The 18,779-nt window shown below is 37.4% G+C and overlaps 1 protein-coding gene across 5 annotated transcripts in view; it reads left to right on the forward strand.

Annotated features, from left to right (window-relative positions):
- The window catches only part of MAP3K20 (mitogen-activated protein kinase kinase kinase 20), a 191,289-nt gene that overhangs the window by 16,456 nt on the left and 156,054 nt on the right, over positions 1–18,779 (forward strand). The window lies entirely within an intron of this gene.

Here is an 18,779-nt window from a genome sequence, read left to right on the forward strand (position 1 = left end):
GAATAAAACTAATTGCAGAGCTGACCTGCAGGGACTCAGCAGCATTGATAACTTCAGTAGCGACCCTCTGGAGCTGGTTTTGGTCATTTCTATTTATGTCCTGTTTTGGCTAATTATTGTTCAATATCTTTTTAAAGTGAACTTTCCCATAAATATCCTTTAATCTCCCTGAATGATTTCATTTTTTTCGTTAACTGCTGCCAGTGAACCATAGCAATTGATTAGAGAAGGAAACCCAAATGGTAGCACTTTGTGGGTTTCCTCCCAGCAGTGCTATGTAATTGTGTGATCACCAGCTGTGTTTCCAATTGTTGAAGTCAGGTTAGAAGGACTGAGATATCTCTACCTTGGTGTATCTATAGGTTTTTGGAAGGTATTAAGAAATGAGAGCTTTTAAAGCCCATCCGTACACAAAACAGAAGGGTACTGGATATAAGAAAGTCACTTTCCCTTGCCCCCATTTCTCAATCAGCAAAAATTTTTTATAGTAGCCAAGTACGAAATCCATGTCTTACCTTTCACTGAATCTAGCCCTTTTAGCTGATCAATTCATTAAGTCCTTTATAGGAAGCATTATTGTCCCCGTTTTATAGATTGGGAAATAGAGCTTTATAGATTGCGTTTTATAGATTGTGAAATGTATTAAGCTGCCCCAGGAGGGGCAAATGAAATCCAGGAGGCTAAAACCCTGTTCTTTAGTTTCTAACTTTGAAACCTCTAATTGACCAGGTACGAAGAGAAAACTAAACCTGCTCCATCCATTTATAGTCAGTTATTTATATATATGCTAATATTTTAAGCTTTAGATTATACAACTTTAGTAAAAGGAACATGTTCTTATATGATTGTTCGGTGTGAGAAAGATTTTATGAGACATGAAACAGATTTTGATAGGAAAATATTAATTGTAACCCATTTACTCCACTCCCCCCTACCCAAGTATACCTACATAATACCTTTTCTTCTATTCTTGGAAGAGCCAGGAAAATGACATAGGAAAGTACAGGAGTGAAAGCAGGAATTGGAAACTGGCAAATCCTGCTTTTGTGCAGGTATTTAACATGAATGTAGATAATTCAGAAATTCAGTTGATTCCAGTAAACTGTAAGAGCATAACTCATAAACCTTTAAGTAGGAAAAACAAAACCTCCACTTTTGCTTTGGGGCTTAGTCAGTGATTATGAGTGATAAAGAGACACAGTAAATTATGGCAAAGGATCCCCATTTGTACTAAAACAACATGAGTTTAAGACGTAAAAAGTTATGGCGAGGAGTTGACAGTTACTAACAAGGAAATATACATTTCTTATGTAAATAATTGTTATACTTTATGAAATGTGTGTTGGCTTCTGGCTAGGTGTTTTCTAAGTGATAAGATAAAGGTAATAAGCCCTGGATTTTTTCCAAATTTATAGATCCAGTTCCACGTCACTTGGTTGTTTTTTGCCAATGAGTTTTAGAGACAATGGAACACTTAATAAAATGTTTGCTGCTCATTTCATGTGACTCTTTAAGAATTACTTAATATTAGACTAAATATATGTTCTATAAACTTAGCAAAATGTGGAGAAAATATATACCAAACTCTAACTTTGTTTATGTGAGTGGAGAAAGGAAGACTATTTACTTTCACTTTATTTGCAGACCTCTAGTGTGATGAGTATGTACTACTTTTCTCTGTTTTAGTGGTTATAATATTACTTTATTTAAAAACAAAAAAGAAAGACTGTATTTACTTAAAATCTCTGTCACTCTTTAAAACTTTTTTAAAAAAAATTTTTAAACCTAGAGAACAATTAAAAGAATACTACCATGAACTCTAGTACATTATATTCTTCCCCTAGACTCACCATTTAGTAACGTTTTACATTTGCTTTTTCTCTATTTATTATTGATTTACATGTATTCATATATAGTATGATTTTTGCTGAACCATGAGAGTACATTATAGATGCCATGTACCTTTATCCCTAAATACTTCAGCATCTCCCAAAACACAACCACAGTACAATTAACAAATTCAAAAAATTTAACAATGATAACAGTAATGTTATTTGTTATACAGTCTATATTCACATTTTGCCAACTTTTGCAATGCGAGCTTTTGATGGCAATTTTTCCAACCCAGGATCCAATCCAGGATCATATATTGCATGTCATCAACATGTCTGTTTAGCCTGGCTTAATCCAGAACCGTTTCTCTGCCTTTCTCTGTCTTTTAAGATGTAGACATTTTGGAAGAGTATAGGACAATTGTTTTGTAGAATGTCTCTCATTTGGGGGGGTGATTTCCTCCTCCAGCCCCCAGCCTAGTCAGAGTTTATGTAGTTTTGGGAGGAAAACTACATAGGTCATGTGTCCTTGGTGTGTCTTAATGGGTGTCTTGTGATGTTGGTTAGTCTCATTATTGGTGATGTTAGTTTTGAATCCTTAGTTAAGAGGGGTTTACGCAATTTCTCTACAGTAAAAGAAAATACCTATTTTTCCTTTGTAATTAATAATTAAGCTATTGGTAGATACTTTGAAGCTAAGTAAACATCTTTCCTCAGCAAACATTTACTAATGATTTTAGCAGCCATTGATGATTCTTGTTTGGATCAAATAGTATTATGATGGTTTACTGTGCAGAAAGTAAAAAGTTCTAGTATAAGTGAGTTTGCCCTTCTTTTTTCCTTTCATCCTTTATTCATCCATCCATTTGTGTAGTTATTGTTTGATTGTATACTTAAAGACTTTTTGGAATTCAGAATGTTATAATCCATTAGTGTTATTCATTTTCATGCTTAACTTATCCCAAATTTCGCAAATAAGAGCTCTTTCCAGCTGACTCTTGTGTCCTTTTGACATGTCACCAACATTTTTTGATGATTTTCTTACTTCAGGCACAAAAAGATGTACTAGGCTCATTTACTTCCTGTCTCATTCCTGGAGTCAGCCATGTTTTCAAGAAGCCCTGAGTCAATAGACCTGATTTTGGAGTATATTATTTAGGAGCCAAGATTTGGGTACTAGGATTGTTTACTTTAGACTTTTTTAAAAAGAACATTGTCTTTTTGGCAGAAATTATAGAGAAATTTTATTTATGAAAGCATTTAATTTGAAATGTAAACTCATGGGTCTGGTTAGCTAGCATCTGTGATACACTGCTATTAGGAATGTAAATTGGTAAACCTTTCTGGAGAAGAGTTTAGCAAAATGTATCAAGAATCTTAAAATGTTTACTTCTTTGGGCCAGGAATCTTACTCTGGGACTTTATCCTAAGGAAATAATCAGAGATGTGCAGAAAGATGGATATAATTATAGGATTCTTCTCAGATGTATAACAAGGAAGAATTGGAAGTTACAAACTATGTTGCAGCATGTAATTGATTTCTCTTCCATTTGGAAGAACATTTAGAAAGCAAGGAAAATGCTCATTGTATAGTGCTAAGTGGTGAAAGGAAGTTACAAAACATTATATACAATATGATCCCAGGTGTAGGTTTTATGTCTGTATAGTGCTTTTATTTTTCCTATACTGTACTTTGTTTTTCATATTTTCCTATGATGATTTTACATTTCTTTTCCCCGCAGCATTTTATCGTGAAAAATTTCAAACATAAAGGTGAAAAAGTTTTGTAAATATTTGCATACCTACCATCTAGTGCCTATCATTAATATAAATACTTGCTTTATAAGATGTGTATGCAGCTGTCTAACCTTCCATTTATTAATTCATTTTTGATATATTTCAAATAAGTTGCAGGCATCAATGTGCTCCTTCTTAAACACTTCATTGTGTATATTTTTACTAGAGTTCAGTATGTGTTTGCAGTTTTGTTTTCTTCTGGGGTAAAATTTACCTCAAGTTTTGAGAAATGTAAATACCACATGACCCACTTATTTACTTTTATAATCAGAAAAATTCAATTTAAAGACGTATAACTGTGACAATCTATATCACTTTCTTTCTTTTTTTTTTATTTTTTTTGACATGGGGTCTTGCTCTGTTGCCCAGGCTGGAGTACAGTGGTACGATCTCTGCTCACTGCAGCCTTTGCCTCCCGGGTTCAAGCGATTCTCCTGCCTCAGCCTCCCGAGTAGCTGGGACTACAGGCACTTGCTACCATGCCTCGGTAATTTTTTGTAGTTTTAGTAGAAACGGGATTTCATCGTATTAGCCAGGATGGTCTCGATCTCCTGACCTCGTGATCCGCCCACCTCGGCCTCCCAAAGTGCTGGGATTACAGGCGTGAGCCACCACGCCTGGCCAATCTAGTGAACTGAGTTTTGTAAACCTCTTTAGCATATCACACAACACTAATTTTCCACTCTCAATATGCAGCTGTAAAGTGTTTAATGTTTACTTTCATATTGCTTTTCCATAGCAGTGCAAGACCTCAGTTTAGCTTGTTTACATTATTTGCAGATTTACTTACAGTGTACTATTTATTTCTGTTTTTAAAAGTGTTTGCAATAGGAGAAAATCATATGATCTTAAGCATATATACCAAAGGTAAGAAAGGAAGCCACTGTTGTATCTTTTTGATGAATTCCAGATGAGCTGGGATCAAATTGAACTGCTTAGGCAGAAATTTGAGGGACGAGTAGAAGTGGCACTGAAAGACATTGTGACCGCAATGTCCTATTTACATCTACTGCCCAGAGGAGAACACTCCCAACATGACAGAGTTCATCAGCTTGAATGTTAACTTTTGAAAACAATTAATTGGCCTGGCGCAGTGGCTCATGCCTGTAATCCCAACAGTTTGGGAGGCCGAGGCGGGCGGATCACGAGGTCAAGAGATTGAAACCCTGTCTCTACTGAAAATACAAAAATTAGCCAGGCCTGGTGGTGGGCGCCTGTAGTCCCAGCTACTCAGGAGGCTAGGCAGGAGAATTTCTTAAACCCAGGAAGCGGAGGTTGTAGTGAGCTGAGATGGCGCCGGTGCACTCCAGCCTGGGTGACAGAGCGAGACTCCGTTTCAAAAACAAAACAAAAACAAAAACAAAACATAATTTATCACAGCAACTTAATTGTGCTCTTGTGGTATATTTGATAATACATTGAACAAGATATGTCTGTACATAGTATTTTTTTTTCTGTCTGGAAAAGATGGGAACCTGACAGCCTTTATGTTAACTTGCAATCTGTTGATTGTCAATTGATATTAGGAAACCACATTTAAGTATGAGATACGAAAGAAACACAATTCCTTTTTATTTTCTCAAAAGAATCAAAGGGAAATAGAATCCTTAAGAGGTAATATACAAGGCCTTTTCTTCATCTGTCTTGGCTTTTGTAAGACACCATTACCCTTATTTTAAAAGTAAAAGCATCCTACCAAATTTCACTGCTTTAGAAATGTTGGAAGCCAGATAAATTCAAGTTTCAAATGTATTCCACATTATAAATATTTATAGATAAGGAGAGAAGATCAGTGTGTCAAACTGGTTATAATAACAGGAACTATCAATAATTTTTATATAAAGGGGAAAATATCTGTTTGAAATAGGAAATGTAATGTTGAAATTGACAGAGAACCAAGAGCAAAAAATAAAAAGCTTTTATTATACTCAGTTAATATGGTATTGTTTAGTGATTTATGGAAGGCTAAATGTTATCACTTTATTAGCTCATGGGAAGGAGATGCTTCTTTTCTATGCAGTTCTATTGCTTTTTATTAATAAATTCTTTACATTTGTTTTAATTGTAAGTGCTATTTTAAATATTTCCCCCTGCCCCAAACACAATAACAAGAATAATGCCACATTTACTTTCCTTGTAAATCCTCTCAATATTTAAGTGTATTGATGGGACCAATACAAATAAAAATTAAGTATCTTAGATATTTGACAACTGCTATTGAGTTCTAGCATAGTTTCTGTAATAACTTGTCCAAAGTGGTGCTCAAGAGTGGCCACTGGTATTTTTAAGCATGGAGAGAGCTTTCTTAACTATACCAGAGCTAACGTTTTAAGTTGGTACAAGTTGAGCATCCCTAATCTGAAAATCTGAAATTCAAAAGGCTCCAAAATCTCAAACTTTTTGAGAGTAGATGTGACACCACAAGTGGAAAATTTCACACCTGACCTCACGTGACAGGTCGCAGTCAAAACTTTGTTTCATGCCCAGCATTATTTAAAGTATTGTATAAAATTACCTCCAGGTATAAGACATAGATGAAACATAAATGATTTCATGTTTAGCCTTGGGTCCCATCCCCAAGATATCTCATTGTATATATGCAAATATTCCAAAATCTGATAAAATCCAAATACTTCTGGTCCCAGGCATTTTGGGAAAGAGATACTCAACCTGTACTTTCAAATGTACCCATTTATGGCTGAAGAATATTTGTTATAGCATCTCCACATGCCTAGTCTCTTCCCCTTCACTCAGGAGTCCCTTTGTGAGTTATTAAAATAAATAATCTCATATAAAATTTTTCTCTCCACAGTTAGAATTTACTCATTCTGGATTTTATCCTTTTAGGTCAGTGGTTCTCCAAGTGTGGTCCCTGGACCAGCAGCATTAAGCATCACCTGGGAATTTGTTAGAAATACAAATTCTTGGGCCTCACCCCATGCCAAATGAGTCAGAAACTGGGAGGTAGCGCCCAGCAATCTGTGTTTTAACCAGCTTTCTAGTTGTTTCTGATGTCCACTAGAGTTTGAGAACCACTACTTATATTGTACCTAGTCAATCATATTCTAAATATAGACAGCATAACTTTAGTTTGGAATTTTGGGTACCTTGTCAAAAGGTGGCGGAGAGGTTTTCGCTCTTAGAGGCCTTTAGGCTCTTAACTTCACCCATGTAGATGACCACCTATGCACATAATGAACCAAAGGCTGACTTAGGAATGGCAAATGTACATGAAACCTCAGGCAAATACTGTCAAATTCCAGCCCCTTCTCACACTGGTACTAATCTGACTTTCCAGCCTTTTTTTCCTTCCCTCCCTCCCTCCCTCCTTCCTTCTGTTGTTTTTTGTTTGTTTGTTTGTTTTCGTTTTTTGTTTTTTGTTTTTTTTTGAGACAGGGTCTCCCTCTGTCCCCCAGGCTGGAGTATAGTGAGCTCACTCTAGCCTCAAACTCCTGGGCTCAAGCCATCCTCCCAGCTCAGTCTCCCAAGTGGCTGAGATTACAGGTGCAAGCCCTCTCACTCAGCTGTTTTATTTTGTCTTTTTAAATTTTCTGACACAATCTCTCCACTCCTGTCCAACTGTTCTTCTGTATTACTTTTTAAATTTCTGTAACCTTGTTCACATTCTTTCCTTCACTTGTAATACCTTTGTCTTCCCTGTCTGGGCAGATCCTACCCATTCTTCAGCTATAATTATTTCCTTCTCTGTGAAGCATTCTCAGTCATACAAGCATATTTTCTTTTTCTCTTCTGAATTTATACCATGTAATACCCATAGTACTAATTTGACCGATGGTTAAAACTGCCTGTGACTCTGCATTCCAGTGAGAAATTGTCACTGAATTTTTCATGTGAACATGCTATGTCTTCTCATCTGAAAAGCAGGGCTAATAATAGTACCCACATCATAGACTTATTGAGAGGACTGAGTGAGATCGTGCATGTGAAATGTATGTAGAAGAGTGCTTGACTCATAGGAAGACTTGGATAACTGTTAACTATCACTCGCATCTTCACAACTGTACCCCACAGTCAGAAGAGCAGCTAGATGTCATCTTTTGTGAAAATGTTAATTAGTTGATATCTAGGCCTCATGCTGAGAAGGGATCAGATGCCACAAATACAGTTAGCAGCAAAGACAACCTGGCAAGGCTCGGTGTGAATACCACGGGCAAGTACATGTGTGGTGTGTTTGATGTCCTGTCGTGAGCTCTCTGAGGGCAGGACTGTCTTTGTAGCTGACGCTGTCACCAAACAGGTCATGATCACTCTACCACGTACGGCTACCGCTGTGAGCCTGAATTTGGTGAAGGGCTTTATACCATTGCCCTCTTCTTCTTCACAGTCACTTTATACGATTATAATCTGCATTCGATGGAAACTAAGGCTCAGGGAAATTAAGCAGCCTGCCTAATATAAACAGCATCGTTCACGTGGGTCTTCCTTGCCAGCCACACAACACCTGCCATTGTGCTTTGCTCCTAGTGAACATTGAAGTATTTGTTCCTTGTTACCTGGTATTGTGTCGCAGTGGACATCCCTCTCATTCTTGTTCATCTAGGAAAGGTATCTCATATTGACATACCTACATTTTCATTTACTCTGCTTTGAGCTGTGAAGAGGGTAGAACTGGTGTGTCTTTACCGTGTCACTGTAAGTACAGTAACATACTTGCATTCACCTACATAGTAACAAACTCTTAGGTATTGCCCTTGCTCTAGGGTTCCTGATGTCTGGTTTTTATAAATGCCCTTGCTTTTGTGCCTTTTAGACAGGCATGCTATTTCTGCTTAAGGAATTTTAAACATGTCACTGTGCAGTGCTTTAACATTGTGCTATGTATATAAATCATCATTTTGAATTAGAGAGTAAGCAATTTAAAATAATGGATCGTTTTATTTGATAATTAACATAGTCATCATCCAGAAGTGTATATTGAACAGCCATCCATCACTCTGCTCTTTTCTACCAGACATTTCTGTTACTGGGAGCTTGTAATCTAAGACACTCCAAGGTGAACTGCTATAAAGGCAGCAGAGGAAATTGCACACATGTTGAACAAATAAATGTATTAAATGAGTAACATGTTTTACTGATATGTCTGAAGATAACTCAAACCTTAGGAGAGAGGTCAGTGAGGAAGAGCCACCAGAAAGGCTTCTCCTGGGACCAAGAGGAGTTTAGAAAATTACCTGAATTATAACTAATGTTCTTACTATGTTATGTGAAATGTAGTTACACTAAGAAAACACAACTGATTTTTTTTAGATGATTAGTATGACCATAAAAATGTTTTATTTGCAAGCCAAAGCCCCTAATCTTTCTCATTTTTGCTTCTTAGTCTTTTAAAATTTAAAAAATCCTTTCAAAGCTTTGTTAGATTACATATTTAACTGTATGTGGAGGTTATTTTCGGTTTGCCTTATGAGAAACATTGCAACTGTTATTTCACCTTTTCATTAAAGTCTTATTGATCTCAGCATATTGAGCAATAAACATTTCAGTTAGTTAATATTTGTTCTATAGCCATGCTCAAAATGTTATGCTGAAGTAAAACCAATTAATGTATTTCAGTAAAAATGTTATAGCCTGAGTAGCTGATGTTATACAAAGCTCGGCTCTTGCTGTTAGAAGAAAAATAGTATACAGCATGAATTCAGTTCCTGAGAAACTCAAAGCCTAATATAGAGAATTGAGAAATGGAAAAATTGGAGGCGGGAAAAAGCAGCCCATAAGTATTTCAGATAGTTTCAAAATTGGTATGACTGTCTCTTAGTCTTCAAAAATAGAATTATCTCACTTGAATATTTTAAAAGTACCTAGAATTTTCTTCTCTGTTCTGTAGTGGAGACAGGAAGTCACTGACATGAAATTACCCAAAAATAGAGGCCATGTTATCAATTTTTTTTCACCGATGCTTGACTCGTACTCCCGATTAGGACGTCCAGTTTCTGTTTGAACACTGCCACTGATGACATATGAGATGCAGGCTGCTCTAGTTTGGAACAGTTTCTTAGAAAGTCCTTTATAATGTAACTTCCAGCCATTGATCCTGGTCCCTGCCTCCGGGGCTGTATACAACAAATCTTACCTTCTTCCATGTATCAGCTTCTAGAGGATGGCATCTGTACCTTACTGATCTTTGCACTTTCTGGACTCTACACAGTACCTGGTCCACAATAAGCAATCAATAATGGATAGGATATAAGTGAACAGAATAATAAACATAATGATCACATCTCAACTTTCTCTTCTTTGTAAGATTTACAGAAAGGTTTCACTACTGCTGAATCTTCAGAAAAGAATAAAGCTTGCCATTCCTAGCCTACTTTATAGCCTTTTCTTCTCCGTGTTTGGCTGATTTTTTGAGTTCTTAGTAAATTACTTTGTCTTTGAATGAAGGGTTCTGTTCTATAGCAGCTAGAAAGGATATTTTCCTGGCCATGGTTCTTATCTGGTTTGTTTTTGAACATATTTCCCAAAAGGAATCTAAGATGCTTTTTCTTAGCCCTGCTAATATCAGATGTTCACTGATTCATGACCTGAGAAAAATTAAGGTGTCCTAAATGAAATGAGACTGCCAGAATTTTAATGACTTGAAAATATTACTCTTATCCCTGATACTGTTCTTCAGGAAAATAATGCTTGGCAGAATTCGTTGCATTAGAGAAGCAGCACTGGTAAGTATGAAAATGTTTGTTAAAGAGGGAGGAGACTGTATGGCAGCCCTGCTTTCCAGAGATCGTATTCAGCAAGTAATGTACAAAATCAGCTGATCTCACGGCATTTTAAAAACATGCCGAGCAGTGCTTCCTTTAGTGGGAAACTGAATTGCTTCCATTATTGGAACATAGAATCTACCTTAAGAAACATATACTCATAGGCGGGCAGATCACCTGAGGTCAGGAGTTTGAGACCAGCCTGGCCAACATGTTGAAATCCCATCTCTACTAAAAATACAAAAATTAGCTGGTGCCTGTAATCCCAGATACTCGGGAGGCTGAGGGAGGAGAATCGCTTGAAACCAGGAATTAGAGGTTGCAGTGAGCCGAGATCGCACCGTTGCAATCTAGCCTGGACAGCAAGAGCAAAACTCCATCTCATTAAAAGAAAAAAAAAAGGAAAGAAAAAGAAATATATACTCATTTTTATTTCAATCACTTGGTGGGTATTTTAAAATATAATGCAAAGTTTAGTGAGCATCCGCTGCTGAACAAATCTTTAAAGTTGTGAAAGTGAGGGACTTTTTCTCCCTAAAACCTCAGGATGTCTTTTTAACTACACAGTAAAGCCTAGGCCTCTAAGTGTGGCTTGCATTCTTCCATGGGAAAAACCTTCTGTGCAAAGAAGCCTGGGGATTGTAGTAAGGCCAGGACACCTCTCTCAGACCAGTGAGGCTCTGTGGGAAATCCTGATTCTGGATATACTGACCTCAAGTGTTGACCAGACCAAGAGCAGATTTTAAGAAGAGATCAAATTAATTAATATTAAATGGACTTGGGAGTATAGAGTGTTAAAAAGTTATACTCTGGACTTGTTTCAGAAAGGATTTAAGATTATTAGCAGATAAAATAAGCATGTTTTGAAGTTCCAGGAAGGCCCTCTGTATCTCCGAAATTGCTCTCACCTAAATGTAAGGTGAGGAAATAGAAGAAAATTAATGTTTCTTTAGTTGCTGTTATTTACAGCTACTATTCTAAGCACTTTTCATAAATTCAAGCCTACTGCTAACACCTCAAATCTTATCTTGTAACTTTATTCTTTAAGGCTGTTTCCCAATAAAACTGCAGATACCACTGAAAGAGGTATCTGTACATGTGGATGATACCTTGAAGTACAAAACATACCTGATTTGCTTCCTGAACACATATTTTTCTAGGTGGGGAGGTGCATACTTGACCCTAGGAAACTGTGACCTGAACAGATTCTGAAGTAACTTTCTTTTCTGTAATTCAGCCATCCAACAAATATTGAGTATTTATTACATGCTAGGTACTACTCTAGATACTGGAACTACATTGGTAAATAAAAGATACAAGGATTCATGTTTTTTAGAGTTTACCTTGAAATGTGGGGAATAAGAAAATAAATGGTATGTCAACACATAAGAAAATATAAGACCTATACCTGCCAGGGCTAATTTAGTGATTCATTTCCAAAGATTCAAGTATAGAACAGGAATACTTAGTAACTTTACAGTAGGCTAACCTGACAGACGCCTCCTTAACCAAGTGATGAGGGCTAACACCACTAGTGATTAGTCAGGTTGATAACGTGTATCCCACATATGATATGGTGAGAAAAGCATTTTACCCCGGAGGTTTTCTTCCCCTAAACTCATAACCCCAGTCTAGTCATGAGGAAAATATCAGGCAAACCAAAGCTGATAGACAGTCTACAAAATACCTGGCCCCAGTGCTCCTCAAGTCTTTGAGGTTTTGGGAAACAAGGAAAGGCTGAGAAACTGTCACAGACCATGAGAGATAAGGAGATGTGATGATTGTACACAATGTGGTATCCCGAATTGGATTCTAGAACAGAAAAAAAAAGATGTTGGTGGAAAAAATAGTGAAATGTCAATAAAGCCTGGAGTTGAGTTCATAGTCACGTAGCAGTGTTGGCTTCTTAGCTTTGACAAGTATACCCTGGTGATGCAGCATGTTAACATGAGGGGAAACAAGGCGAGAGGAACTGTCTGTACCATCTTTGCAACCTTTCTGTGAACCTAGAATTATTCCAGAATTAAAAGTTTATTTTAATTAATATAAGGGGAAAATAGGGCAGAGTAAGGGAGATCTGGAGTGCCAGAGGGGCTAGGGTTCAAATTTCAATGAGTTGGTCAGGGTAGGCCTCACTGAGAAGGTGACATTGAGTAAAAACTTGAATTAAGGGAGGGAACCATGCATGTGGGATAAAACATTCCAGAGACAGGCCCATGGCAGGTGGGAGCATGCGTGATGTGTTGGAGAAATAGTAAGGCGGCCATGGTAGCTGCAGTGGAGTGCGTGAGGGAGGAGAAACAGGAGGTTAGGCCAGAGAGGCAATGAGGCCAAATGGTCTTGGACCATGCAGGCAATTATAAGAGCTTCCGACCTAAATTGGAAGGAAATGGTGAGCAGTTGAATGCTTTTGAGTAATGATACGAAATGATTTGATTTACATTTTCACATGGCCACTCTGGAAACTCTGTTGAAAAGAGACTACATAGGACAGAGACAGGGGACCAGTTATAGCTGTATTGCAGTAATCTCAGTGAGAGATGCTTGTGTCTCGGGCCAGGAAGGTTGCAGTGGAGGCAGTGAGAAGTGGTTGAATTTGGGGTCGAGTTAACCAGATTTGCTCACTGATTGGACATAGGCTGTGAAAATAATCAAGGACGTCTCAGAGGTTTTGCACTGAGGAGATAGAAGGGTGTGCGTAGGGTAAGGGAAATCAAGAGAGGAACAGGTTTGTGAGCAGGTCGAGTTCTTTTTTGATACAAACAGCGAACAATTAGAATCTGCCATCTAAATACCATTTACAGTGCAATAAAAATATGAAATACTTGGAAGCAACCTAAATGTCCATCAACAGATGAACAGATAAACAATATTTATTATTCAACCTTAAGAAGGAATACAGTTCTGATCTATGTTACAACATTGATGAATCTTGAAAATGTATGCTAAGTAAAAATAGGCCTAACACAAAAGGACCAATATTGTACAATACCACTTATATGAGGTACCTAGAATAGGCAATATTCAGAGACAAAAAGTAGAATAGAGATTACCAGGGGCTGGGAGAGGGAGAGTGGGGAATTATTGTTTGATAGGTATAGAATTTTTATTTGAGATGATGGAAACATTCTGGTAATAAATAATGATGAGAGTTGCACAACATTGTGAATGTGATTAACGCCCCTGAATTATGTGCTTAAAATGGTTTAATTGGTAAGTTTTATGTTATGTACTATAATTTTTAAAACAGAGTTCTATTTATAGAAAAATGAAATGCTGAAGGATAAATTTAACAAAAGTCTGTGTAAGATCTTTACACTGAAAACTATAAGACATTGACATTGCTGTGAGAAATTAGTGAATACATTTAAAAAGGAAATATATCCTACATTTATGGGTTGGAATATTTTTATTCAGATATCAGTTCCCCCAAAATTGATTTGAAGATTCAATATAATCCCAAATCATAACACAGCCAGTTTTTAAAATTTTTTTGTAGAAATTGATAAGCAGATTGTAAACATATGGCAGTGAAGAGGACCTGGAGTAATGAAAAATGAAAACGGAGAGTAATGATGGAGAACTTGTACTACAAACTTATTTAATTCCTTACCATAAAGCTACAGTAGTCAAGATAGTGTGGTATTTGTGTATAGACAGACTAGTGGAACAGAACAGAGAGTCCAGAATTAGAAATAGGGGAGTGAACTAGGGATTTGTACATGATGGCAACAATGAAGGTTCATGAATGATGCAATCTCATGACAGAAGATTGAACTCTTGGGAGGTGGTAGGAAAGAGTACTGTCTGGAGGTGCTAATGAGGGGCTCCTCACCAGGCTCTGCAGAGAAAGGGCCAAGAGACAGAACAGCAGCTATTGCAAGGGCTGCCGGGGAGGGCCAGGCTCCAGACAGAGGAGGCAAGGGAAGGTTTAGAGAAGAGGTTCAGGATAGAGGGGCTTTGTGCAAGCGTTTCAGGAGTTGAGGAGAGATGGGAGGAGGGTCCAGCTAGAATACATGCAGTCCTGTAGGAACTGGCATGAGAGGTGAGGGGGCAGCAGGAGCCGGTTGTCCTGTGCTGACCTGTACAGGGATAAGGGCACTCAGAGCCTAGTCCTGGAGTATTCAGGGCGGGTGGTCATGACCTGGCTGCCAGGGGAGGAAGGGTAGCCTTAGGCCTCCTCTGGCCTCAGGAGTTGGACCTGGAGAGGAGCATATTTCCTGTGAAAATCTGTTTAATGACAGAAGGGATTTTCCACAGACTCACCTTAACTTCTGGTAGGGCGATTTGTGTAATCTGGAATTAGTCAGTGACTCTGTGCAGATAAATGTCTGAGGACAAGATAATTATTGAGAAACTGGGAAACCTAAAACCAGTAAAAACTTCTTGCCAGCATGTCCTTAATGGGAAATCAATCTATTGACAAAGATGGCAGTGAAAATATTCATGAAAACTGTAGAATGGGTTTTCATGTATATGTTTTTTGTTTGGTTGGTTGGTTTTTTTGTTTGTTTGTGTTTGCTTTTGTTTTTGTTTTTGTTTGAGACAGGGTCTGGCTCTGTCACCCAGGCTGGAGTACAGATCTTGGTACACTGCAGCCTCTGCCTCCCAGGCTCAAACCATCCTTGTTCCTCAGCCTCCTGAGTAGCTGCAACTACAGGCAAGGACCACCAAGCCTGGCTAATTTTTGTATTTTTGTAGAGACAGGGTTTCCCTATGTTGACCAGGTTGTTCTCGAACTGACCTCAGGTGAAATGCCCGCCTTGGGCTCCCAATGTGCTGGTATTACAGGTGTGAGCCACCATGCCTGGCCTGTTTACATGTTTTAAAATAAAATGTGTGTTTTAAATAACGTCTTCTGCCTTGGGCTGCAAATGGAGGCATAAATTCCTAGGAAGCAATATGGCTTCGTGTTTAAGAGCCTGGGCTTTAGCGTGAGACAGGTGTAGATTTGGATGCTGTCTCCACTGCTTATTAGATTTATGGGAAAGTGACTGCACCAAGCCTTCGTCTCCTCTTTTATAAAACACAGATAATAATAGAGTTCACTTCATAAGGCTATTGTGAGGACCACATGAGGTAATCTGGGTAAGTACACCCAGCACCGTGCCTGGCTGCTACTCAGCTCTCAGTGCGTGTACCTGTGGCAGTTAGTGCTGTGATTTCAGCAGCAGACAGTCAGAACATATTTGAGATTTCTCCACTCCCCTGTGGCTTGTTCGTACTATTTCAGCATAACTTGCTTTTTAAGACTTATAGATAACTAGCTATTTACATCATCCTAGAGTGTAATGTTTCCCAAACTTTTAAAATGTTTGTTCTCTATGGTGGTTTCTCATCCTTTTTAAAAAATTTTTCTCACCAGACAACAATGTTTTGTCATTTACTTACTTTATTTTGTGTTATAAACTGGGATTTTTAAAAATATCTTTTTAACTACACACATTCTTGTCCTCTGGAAATTGAAATCTCTCACTTAGGAATCATTGTTATATTAGATCATTGTGATTGCATCATAGAACAATTTGGAGGTCTTTTTCCATGTATAAGATTGGTAGAAATGAGAAGGACTGAAACACTTATAGCTGGTGAGGGAATGGGATGATGGGCATAACACTTTCTTGGTGGAAGTCTAAAATGGTAAGCCTTCCAGAAGACAGTTTGAAAGATTGACAAGTTTTGAAATGAAATGCCTTTGACCTATCATCCTCACTTTTAGGAATTTGTTGTAAGCAAATAATTGGAAAAGTGTATGTGCATATGTATTAAGAGTTGTGTATGGCAATGCAAATCAGCAACAGTGAGCACATTCTATTCTTATAATCAGAACAAAACAACAAAACTAACCAAAGGCATGGAATCTTACTTGTGGGACAGAGACAGTAAAAACATCTTTATAATTGGTCTGTTTTGTACAGATTGGCAATTCACCCCTCTGTTGAGTTTTCAATCATGCAAAGTACCTTGAAAGTACACTCATATGCTTTTGATATTTTCTGCTTCAACTCTCCTAGAATGTCATTGATGGCCCAGAATTTTAATCTCCTTACTTACGTTTTTCTTTCTCCCAATTTATTTGCTATCATGAAGCTCAGCAGATATGTGGTATAAGTAAACATGAATTCTACTTCAGAGTTTCTCCAGGTCATAATTGGTGGCTGAAGAATTACTGCAGACATTTTAAGTTAAATGTAACTTGAATTTATCTGGGCACTAGGCACCTTCCTTTAGTATTCTTTAAGAATACAAATAAAACTTTTGGTTACTAAGCAATAATGCTTTAGGGTTTTGCCTTTGTTTATAGCTCTCTCCACATCTGGTAATTATAAAGGGGAGAAAACTGTATTTGCTCTGTAGGTGAAAACCAGTACTTGTCACCAGTACATGAAACCAATACTTGGGTGGTATTTGAAATATGTCTTTCCTTTTATTTTTATTATGGTAGGGTTTTTTTTCTGTTTGTTTTAGTAAACCCATAAAGGCTCTGGAATGTCTACCCACAGACATTTGTCAAGTTGAGTAAGAAGAAATTTTCCTTTTTAAGAACTGTGTATAAAGAGAGAAGTATTTCACACCTGTTTATCTTAGCAGGGTCTGCAGAGAGAGGGAGATAGATTCCCCATTAACTCTTTCATTCAGAGAGTTTAGAAAAGAGAGTGTATGGTGACCTTCTCTGCTCTGTGGAAGGGCACTGGAGCCAAGTAGAAGGGCGCGCTATTTTTGTCTACAAACAAAAACTTTTCCTAAATTTCTCCTTTTCTTGTTGAGCCCATTTGTACAATTCTTTCAGTTCACATAGCTGAATTGTCTACAGTCATAAAATGCTAATATGATATGTTTCCAGAAACGTACTTTAGGGCTTGTAATTTTTTTAAAAATGAAAACCTTCTTTCAGTGTGGGTTCCCATTTACTGCAGTAAATGTCTTTCTCATCCTTCCTAGTAGATTAGGCAACCTAGTTGGGGGATGGGACGTGATGTATTTGTCTCCCCCAAAGGAATGTTTAATGATCTTCTTCCTTTTAAGATATTATTAAGTCAAGTTAGTAATAAGTAGGAAATAAGTAAAATTATATTTTTAACTTTAAAAAGAAACAGTTGTTTTAATACAACTTTTAATATATACATAATAGATAAAATATATATAATACATGTTATACATATAAATATACATATATATATATATATTTTTTTTTTTTTTTTTTTTTGAGGCAGGGTCTCGCTTTGTCACCCAGGCTGGAGTGCAGTGGTGCGATCATGGCTCACTGCAGCCCCAACCTCCTGGGCTCAGATGTTCCTTCCACCTTAGCTTCCTGAGCAGCTGGGACTACAGGCACATGCCACCACACCCAGCTAAATTTTTTTAAAAATTTTATTTTTTATATTTTTATTTTTATTTTTTCCATAAGTTATTGGGGTACAGGTGGTATTTGGTTATAAGAGCAAGTTCTTTAGTGGTGATTTGTGAGATTTTGGTGCAGCTGTCACCAGAGCAGTATAGACTGCATCGTATTTGTAGTCTTCTATCCCTTGCCCCCTCCCACTCTTTCCCCCAAGTCCCCAAAGTCCATTGTATCATTCTTATGCCTTTGCATCCTCATAACTTAGCTCCCACATATCAGTGAGAATATATGATGTTTGGTTTTCCATTCCTGAGTTACTTCACTTAGAATAATAGTCTCTATTCTCATCGAGGTCACTGCAAATGCTGTTAATTCATTCCTTTTTATGGCTGTGTAGTATTCCATCATATATATACACCACAGTTTCTTTATCCACTCATTGATTGATGGGCATTTGGGTTAGTTCCATGATTTTGCAATTGTTTTTGACCCAATGCTGCTATAAACATGCATGCGTAGGTATCTTTTTCAAATAATGACTTATTTTCCTTTGGGTAGATACCCAGTAATGGGATTGATGGATCAAATGGTAGTTCTACTTTTAGTTCTTTAAGGAGTTTCCACACTGGTTTCCACAGTGGCTGTACTAGTTTACATTCCTATCAGCAGTGTAGAAGTGTTCCCTGATCACTGCATCCACGCCAACATCTACTGTTTTTTTATTTTTTGATTATGGCCATTCTTGCAGGAGTGAGGCGGTATCACACGGTGGTTTTGATTTGCATTTCCCTGGTCATTAGTGATGTTGAGCATTTTTTCATATGTTTGTTGGCCATTTGTATATCTTCTTTTGATAATTGTCTATTCATGTCCTTAGCCCACTTTTTGATAGGGTTATTTTTTCTTATTGATTTGAGTTTGTTGTAGACTCTGGATATTAGTCCTTTGTCAGATGTATAGATTGTGAAGATTTTCTCCCATTCTGTGGGTTGTCTGTTTACTCTGCTGACTGTTCCTTTTGCCTTACAAAAGTTCTTTAGTTTAATTAAGTCCCAACTATTTATCTTTGTTTTTATTGCATTTGCTTTT

This window comes from Papio anubis, chromosome 10 (assembly GCF_008728515.1).
Source record: "Papio anubis isolate 15944 chromosome 10, Panubis1.0, whole genome shotgun sequence".
NCBI classification, from domain to species: domain Eukaryota; kingdom Metazoa; phylum Chordata; class Mammalia; order Primates; family Cercopithecidae; genus Papio; species Papio anubis.